This window comes from Mesoplodon densirostris, chromosome 16 (assembly GCF_025265405.1).
Source record: "Mesoplodon densirostris isolate mMesDen1 chromosome 16, mMesDen1 primary haplotype, whole genome shotgun sequence".
NCBI lineage: Eukaryota > Metazoa > Chordata > Mammalia > Artiodactyla > Ziphiidae > Mesoplodon > Mesoplodon densirostris.
The window spans coordinates 9753616-9760160 of record NC_082676.1 but is presented as its reverse complement, the minus strand read 5'-3'; the positions used below and the strand labels follow the sequence as shown (position 1 = coordinate 9760160).

The window sequence follows — 6545 nt, the reverse complement described above, 5'->3', positions numbered from 1 at the left end:
ATATTTACTTCCGTACCCGATTTTATATTCTTGTATTATTGTTCTTAATTAGAGTACCCAAATTGTATAAACTCTGGGCCCTACGTAACCAGGATCCTTCTGTGCCTACAGCTTCATCACTCCCTAAACCCAGATGACTCACACATTTACATGTCTAAACTAGACCTTTCCTGTGAGCTCTTCTGAGTGCTAGATTCACATTAAATCACATTGGCGTCAGCTTTGGGATACCTAGAATATCAGAAGCATCTTCAGACTCAGTAAGTCTCTAGTCCATCTCATAGCACAACTCCCCGTGCCCTATGCCTCCAACCTAGTGTTCTTTCAATGTTCTCTTGCAGTGAATGGGAGATTACCTGTTAGGAAACCTGGAAGTCTAGGGCTCGTCCCTGATGCCTGTCTCTCCCTGACGCCCATGGTGTGCTGTCAATGTTTTGTTTTAAATGTCTCCTAAATCCATTTATTCGTTCCTTCTCCACCATCAGTACCACTTCTCTAATTCAGGTCACCGTCATTGTTCTCTTGGACTCTGAGAGATTCCAGGCATCTATTGGTTGCACTCTTGGTCTCCCTTTCAAACCATCCTCCAGAGAGAGTCCAGAGCTTTTGCAGAGCATAAATCGTTTTGCCAGCTCCCGCATGCAAAACCTTCAAAGCCTCCTCAGTGCCCTTGAGGTTATAAAACAGTCAAAGACTGTTAAAAACACTTCTCTCTCCAGCTTTATCTTCTGTCTCCCATGGTACTCTCCTTTCTCCTCTCTCTGCTTTCCCCTGGTGTAAGATCTTTGCACATAATCTACCTCTGTCGCCTCTCCGTGGTGCATTCCTGTTTATTCTTCAGGTTTCTGCACAGGTATCACTTCCTATAGGAATTCTTTCTTGACTTCCTGAGTGGTTCAAATCCCCCTTTTTACAGATTCTCACTACGGAGGATCCATTCAGAGCAACTGTCACAGTTGCAGTCTTACATGGGCGTTTGCTACTCTTCAGTGAATGTCTCTTTCCTCCCTATAGATGGTTAAGTCCGTGAGGGCAGGGACCGAGTCCGGTGTTGCTTACCGTTGTAACCTTAGCACTTACATAATTTTGCACCTAGTTGGTGGTCTATAAATATCTGCTAAATGAGTGAATAATAAATGGTATGGGGGATGTCGACACTCACAGAAGATTATTTCCAAGGCAGTTATGGCAACTTTGATGGATTGGGTGGCCCTGAGAGCACAGTGTGGAGCATGTTCCCGAAGCTGCAGGTAGGTTCAGCTGAACATGATACCAGGCTTGATTAGAAGATTTGCAATGGTGGATCTTAGGCCCTCCCCCTCTGCAGATCAATCCTGAAGAGGAGGTTCTCTCATATCTCTCATATCAGATAAGACCCCAGTGTGGCTCAGACACTGGGGCTGGAGTTTTTGTGGGAAGAGCAAATGATGAAAAAAGACATTTTAAAAAAATATGTTTTGTCCTCTTAGGGCTCACACTCTTAGGGTCATTGTTTTATTGACTTCCTTCCACTGTTTCTCCTGCTCAGAATGCCACATGGCCATTATGCATGGATGGACTTGGGGATGCCTACCTTTTATAAAGGAGTTTTCTACCTTTGCAAAACCTAGAAGACCACAGTAGGGTTCAGGGGAAGAGTGATGCAGCATCTGCATCTGGAGTTAGAAAGTGTGGTGGGCTGAATGGTGGCCCCAAAGATACCAGGTTCACATTCCTGGAACCTGTAAACATTACCTTATTTGGAAAAAAATGATCTTTGCAGAGATGATTAAGTTAAGGATCTTGAGATGAGATAATGCTGGATTATCCACTTGTGGGCTCTCGCAAGTGTCCTTGTAAGAGAGAGAGAGAAGGAATTTGACACGCATGTGCACGTACACACACACAAACACAGAAGAAGGCGATGTGAAGATGGAGCAGAGACTGAAGTTATGTGGCCACAAGCCACAGAATTGCCGGCAGCCACCAGAAGCTGGAAGAGGTAAGAAATGGATTCTCACTTAGGGCCTCTGGAGGGACTGTGGCCCTTCTGATACCTTGATTGCAGACTTTTGGCCTCTAGAACGGTGAGAGCATAGATTTCTGTGGTCCTAAGCCATCAAGATTGTGGTAGTTTTTTATAACTGTCACAGGAGAGTAATACAGGAAGAATTATGATTTTTTATTGCATTCATTTTTCTGTGACTTTTCTCATGCTTAGGGTAGTAAGAACTTAATAGCCAAGTTCAGGATTGGCCATTGAGAAAAGGCCATTGAGAAAAGCCAAGGGAGAGGCTATGGGCTTATTCCTTCTGTGTGGTTTTAGGTCTAAAGTCTTGGCTGGTAATAAAGATTACAGTTTCTTAGAGGACTGTGATATTAGTAGACACATCTTAGGAATCTAATGAAATTTAGGGTAGGTGGATTCAGGGCTCTATGTATCTTTTTTTTTTTTTTTTTTTGCCATACCATGTGGCATGTGGGATCTTAGTTCCCTGAGCAGGGATTGAACCTGCACCCCCTGCATTGGAAGTGCATTGTCTTAACCACTGGACCACCAGGGAAGTCTCCGGGCTCTATGTATCTTCAATTTTTCCTACAGCAATGAGACCTCATATATATAGGCAATCAGTTATTGAACAACTTGAAATCTTAGGCTCTTAGGTGACAAATCAGATAGAGTGGTTAGCCATCACCCAGTGGGTGATATTTGGGCAGAGAACTGAATAAGGTGGGAATGCAAAGCCCAGAGGAAGTAAGTTCTAGGCAGAGGGGACTGTAGCCACAAAAGCCCTGAATTAGGAATTACTTTGTCCTGTTTAAGGAATAGCTAGAAGGTCAGAAAAGCTGGGACTCAGTGAAGTTGTTATATTACTTGGTGCACATAGGTTTGTGATTATTGCATTTTCTTTGGAAAATATATCGTATATCATTATATTATCTTCCTTTTTATCCTGCTGTTACTTTAAGCTTAAATTTCACCTTGTCTGGTATTAACGTTGACATTCCAGGTTGATTTATCTTCCCATCCCCTTATTTTCAATTAAAAAATCACTTTTTTAAAATTGTGCTTTTTGTAAATAACATCTAGGAAAAATTATGTCCCATATCTCCTCTTTAGGAAGGCAGGAAAATGTGATTCCATTTAGAAAGATTTCCATCAGAATTTCTAATATGAAAATGTCTTGGTACTAAGGAGACACTTCCATTATCTGAACATGATTTACATATACAAAATAACTCATTTCCTTATGAGTTTAAGTAATTGAGGTATTACTGCACATGTCATTCAACAGCTCGAAATTTTAGCATCTCTCTTAATATAGATGAGTTTTTATAAATAAAATCACAGCTCCATCGATCCATAAAGAGTGCAGTCAAAACTTATAGAATGTAGGCAAAAATTGTTAATTTATTCAACTAATCACAATGTTGGTCTTCATTTATGTCTATAATCACACTGTCACTACAGCTTGTGTTCTGAGTTGATCCAACAGTGTGGATGGAGTTACCGTGATTCAGCAAGACTTTTTCAACTGCCTTTATGACCAATATGACACTCATGGGAGGGGGCCAGCTGTGGTGCAGTCCACAGCCTGTGACTCTGGGAAGGAAGCATCAAGTTTCAGCCCATGAGGGAATTGAACCCCTGACCTTGGCCTCATTAGCACCATGTTCTAGCCAACTGTGCTAATTGGCCACACATGGCAAAAAATTTGGAGACATGGAAAAGATGTCAGAGCATAGGATTCTTGGTTTTAATGTGTTTGTTTTGATCTGATGGAGAAAACCTTAGACTGGAGTTGATGGAGCTTGATTTGAGCCGTAGCTCCTTCTCTTGATGGCAGGGTTAATCTGGTTTGCTCTCTGAACAATGCAGGTAATAATGCCAACTTGGAAATTTTTTTTTAATGTCAGTGTAAGTAAAATAATTTACATGGGAATACCTGGTGTGGAGTGCAGCACATAGGCAATAAATATTCTATGGATTGGTTTCCATCATTGTAGGGTGAGCTGATAATCTAGATAACCACAGCACTTTTTCCCCTTGCTGGGTTTTTCTCTTCAGAGGCACAATTAACATGTTTAGGGCACCATTCAATTGCAACATGAAATATTAATGCGATAAAAATAAATGCTTGACAGAGCAGAGCCACATTATTCAAGTATTATTAGTCTATTAAGCCCTTAGTTTTGAGCACATTGAGTGAAGGTGAATTCAGCATCCCACCCCTCCCTATGTGCCCTCAAGAGAGTACAGTACAGGAGCCACAAGAACAAGTGTTGGAGATGGGCCACTGGGCATTAAATCCTTGCTTACAAGCTGTGCAGCTTTGGAGAGTTGAACCTTTCCAAACCTTGGCTTCCTCATCTGTAAAGCGGGATCAAAATTGCTGCTATCTCGAAGGTTGCTGTTGGGATAAAGTGGCATTAAGACAAGTGAAAAATTTAACCCAACATATGGAAAGTGCTCAGAAGAGCTCAGTAGATTCATATCACCAGCATCAACATTGAAAGGACAACTGAGTTTCTGCTGCCACCACCCAAGGGAAGGGGCACATGTCTCATTCACAGATGATGCACCTTTTGATCAGGGCTGATGTTTAACTTCTCTGAGCTGCTCTTTTTTTGCAGAGAGACTTTGAGCCCCCATAAGCTTATTTTCTCAGAATGTAAAACAACTTTACAACAGTATGTGGACTACCTATACACAAGATATGAATTTTATTTGTTTCAGGAGTGAGTATGTCATGTTAGTCTCTTAAAAGGCTGATACTCAGGGTCTAAGCCCACCATCAGCCATGGTTCTGTTCCAAGGATTTTTTTTTTTTTTTTTTTGCGGTATGTGGGCCTCTCACTGTTGTGGCCTCTCCTGCTGTGGAGCACAGGCTCCGGACACGCAGGCTTAGCGGCCATGGCTCATGGGCCCAGCCACTCCGCGGCATGTGGGATCTTCCCGGACCGGGGCACGAACCCACGTCCCCTGCATCGGCAGGTGGACTCTCAACCACTGCGCCACCAGGGAAGCCCTGTTCCAAGGATTTTTTAACCCTGGACTCTACCCTTTAATTCCATATCAAATTGTCCTGTCTTATCCTGAATCAGTGGTGTTGACCTCTGTGGAATCCATAGAACAATTTTCCTCATTTCCTTTCTGTTTTTCATATTCAGTCTCTGTTGACTCCTTCCAGGTGTTATGAAGGTTGTGTATTCTCCAGGCTAAGCTACTTTTTTTCCTCTTAAGAGTTTCCAATTTATTCCTTCCATTGCCAAAATTTATTTTCCTCTCTATCTTTCATGACCCCTATGTTTCTCATTAACCACCTTCACCCGTATACGTGTATTGAGCCTTGTGATTCCCATCCTCATCCACACTGTCACTTCCTCTTCCTCACTTTGAGCGCTTCTCCATTTTGAATACAAATTTCTTGGCCTCATTGTATTTTCATCAGCAATGGTAACATTTTAAATAGTATGATTACTGTTGTTTCTGCCATTAAAAAAAAAAATCTCAACGTATCCATATAATCAGCATAGAGCAGTGATTCTCAGTCAGGGGTGATTTTGCCCATCAAGGGAACATGTGTAAATGTTTGGACACATATTTGGTCATCGCAACTGTGGGGTGTTTCTGGCGTCTAGTGGGTAGAGTCCGGGGACACTGCTAAACACCCTTCAATGTGCAGGACATCCCCTGCGACAAAGAGTTGTCTGGCTCCAAATATCAATATGGCTGAAGTTAAAAAACTCGGTATAGATCCTAAAGTATACTTATCTTCAAAAGCTTTAACAAAATAAAAGACAAAGCAGCCAAAGGGTAGTTAATAATAAAATAATAACTAACATCCATTGGTCTTTTGTCACGTGGCAGGCACTGTGCCAACAGCTTTCCCTGCCTTGTCTCATTTGATTGTCATAATTACCTAATGAGGTAAGAACTATTATGATTCCATTACAAATGATGACATCGAGGCCCAGAGAAGTTAAATAATATAATCAAGCTCACACAGCTGGTTAAAGATCAAGCTGAGGTATAAACCCAGGCAGCCGACGGGATGAGCTTCTTTACTTTGAACCACTGTGATGAGCATTGATGCATCACACATAGCAGAGCAAGGATGGTTAATCTGGAGTCTCTTGGATAGGATTCAGGAGGTCTGTGAACCTCTTGGAAATATGTATAATATTTTCAAGAACGTGGATTTTTTTTTCTGGGGTAAGGGGATACAGCTCAAATGGTTGAATTCTCTCAAAGGAAATTGTGGCAAGTAATTCACAGGAAATCCATGAGCATCTTGTTCTTGACTTTGAGGGAAAGAAGAGGGTTTGGGCCCTGTATGAGGCTGCCTTCCTGGAAAGGTAGGATTCTTTGCTGATGGGATCAAAAACTCTGACTCAGCCTGTGGCCTGGTATTGGTTGAACTTAAATTGTTGAGCAGCATTGGATTTCCAAAGACTGTTAAACAAAGGGCACAGTACAAGTTTGCTGAAATCTTAAGGAAAGGGGTGACCTCAGCTAATTTAGTTATATGTGATTAGGAAATGTAATGGCTTCAGGTACAAAC

At 41.8% G+C, this 6545-nt stretch overlaps 1 non-coding gene across 1 annotated transcript; it reads right to left on the bottom strand.

The window, feature by feature from the left end:
• Positions 1-2470: 2470 nt before the first annotated feature.
• Positions 2471-2543, bottom strand: TRNAG-UCC (transfer RNA glycine (anticodon UCC)). Its single transcript has one exon. It is a non-coding gene; the product is annotated as a tRNA-Gly (tRNA).
• Positions 2544-6545: the final 4002 nt, after the last annotated feature.